Source organism: Raphanus sativus, unplaced genomic scaffold (genome assembly GCF_000801105.2).
Source record: "Raphanus sativus cultivar WK10039 unplaced genomic scaffold, ASM80110v3 Scaffold2356, whole genome shotgun sequence".
In the NCBI taxonomy this organism is placed as follows: domain Eukaryota; kingdom Viridiplantae; phylum Streptophyta; class Magnoliopsida; order Brassicales; family Brassicaceae; genus Raphanus; species Raphanus sativus.
The window spans coordinates 7-2147 of record NW_026617664.1 but is presented as its reverse complement, the minus strand read 5'-3'; the positions used below and the strand labels follow the sequence as shown (position 1 = coordinate 2147).

The 2141-nt window shown below is 41.4% G+C and overlaps 1 non-coding gene across 1 annotated transcript; it reads right to left on the bottom strand.

Annotated features, from left to right (window-relative positions):
* Window positions 1-1541: 1541 nt before the first annotated feature.
* LOC130505538 (small nucleolar RNA R71) lies at window positions 1542-1648 on the bottom strand. The gene has a single exon (XR_008941726.1). It is a non-coding gene; the product is annotated as a small nucleolar RNA R71 (small nucleolar RNA).
* Between the last annotated feature and the right edge of the window lie 493 nt (window positions 1649-2141).

Here is a 2141-nt window from a genome sequence, read left to right as displayed (position 1 = left end):
TACCTCCAAAGTGACCGGTTTGGGCAGGTTGGTTGACCTCTGGTTCGACCACTGGTTTGATGACCGCATCAATTAGGCACAAGCGAGAGCTTGGTCTCTTATCTGACTTGTCTTCTCTGATCTAGGATTGCTAGATAACAGCGAGAGCTGGTTTAGAAACCCTAGCGAACACATATTCAACCCGCGCATTAAGCCTACTAGAAGCGCGTCGATCGATATCCCGACAGGTGAATCGATCGACGGAGCGAAAGGTGTATCGATCAATACCCCTATAGAGTCATCGATCGACACTTTCTAATTGATCATCCCGACAGGTGAGATCATTGGATCTAGTAATAAATAACCTATACAACGAGAGTTGTTATATTATTCTTATAGTTGAGTTCTATAATATCATAATTTAGTATCTATATCATTATAACTCCAACCTGAATAGAAACCCTAGATCTAGCTACCATCTTTCCATAAAACAACTCTTCGTTACCTTCTGAACAACTGCCTTATTCACTTTGCTTTCATTTATTTATAAAATTCATATTTACTGCTTTATAACTGTTTGCCTAGTTTAACCTTAATATTTATAGTTTAGTGTGTGCCCTAGCTCTCTGTGGATTCGATCCCTAAGTACTACAATCGAACCTCTTATTTGAGAGAGTAAGATCACTTGTTAGGGTAATTTGAGTGAAATCAAATTTGGCGCCGTTGCCGGGGAGCAAGGATTCGCCATTAGACTTGATTAATAGATTATTTCTAGGTTTTATTTACTGTTTTAAGTTACTTACGAAAATTTTTTCTTGTTTTTCAGGTACATGCCAATTAGTACCAGAAGCAGCAAGGGAGAATTGCTTTTCTTCTCAGACACAGCACGTTTGGAACGCTCGATCCGCAAAGAGAAACTCGCAGCATCGATCGATACCACTTATACATCATCGATCGACACTTGTGAAAGAGAATCGATCGACACATCATCTGCAACATCGGTCGATACCAATCTGCGAGCAACCATGAGCGAGATACTTGTGCTACAAAGGGATGAGAATGGGGACCTGCATGACCAGGATGGTCATCTGCGTAATGCAGCAGGTCAAAGACTTGATGCTTAGGGGACTGTAATCCCTAACTCCGATATTGATGCTATAGGAGCTGCTATACCTGTAGATGAGAATGCTCGACAAAGGACACTGGCTGACTACAACCGTCCAGAGGAATACTATTTCAACAGATCAGCCATTCGTCTACCAGATATCCAGACACAGAATTTCGAGCTGAATCCAAAGTACTACACCCTCGTGGAACAGATACCTTACTCTGGATTATCTGACGAGCATCCTATGGACCATCTAGAAAGGTTCAAGGATCTTATTTCTCTTATCTGTATGGATGAAGTTCCTGAGGACTACTTGCTTTGCAAGCTCTTCAAATACTCACTTGTTGGAGAAGCTTCGCTTTGGCTTAAGCAGCTACCACCAGGATCTCTTACATCCTGGACCGACATCCAAAATGCATTCCTGAGAAAATTCTTTGATGAAGCACGGACTGAAGAAATAAGAGATAAAATTTGGACATTCTCTCAGGGATCTACCGAAGGTTTCAGAAGCTCTTGGGAGAGGTTCAGGAGCTACCAAAGGGACTGCCCACATCATTGTTTTACGGAGGTTCAGCTGTTGATGAAGTTCTGCAATGGTATTGATGTGCAATATCATGTAATGCTGGACACTGCAAGCGAGGGGAACTTTAGAACAAGGACCCTAGAGAAAGCTAAGAGACTGATTGAGAGCTTGGTGTCAGTCTAGATATGCATAGGATAAAATCAACTGTAAAGGATGACAACAAGATCATTGAGGCTGAGACTGGTTCTGTACATGAAGTCTCATTTGTGGAGCATGCTATATACCAGGATGAGGATCAGTACAATTTAGAAGAAATGAAATTTATACTAGAGGAGCGCTTGAAAGAACAGCAGGAAATCACTGAGGAGCTTAATCTGCATTTGGATTCTCTCTGCAAAGAGGTGAATGGAAAGATAGACATCATCGATACCCGTTTCAAGATGTTGTGCATATGTACGAACAGGCTAATCTAGAATCATCTGGATAGAAAGTGGGATATCTTCTTACTCACAACTCCAATGAGATTTATTC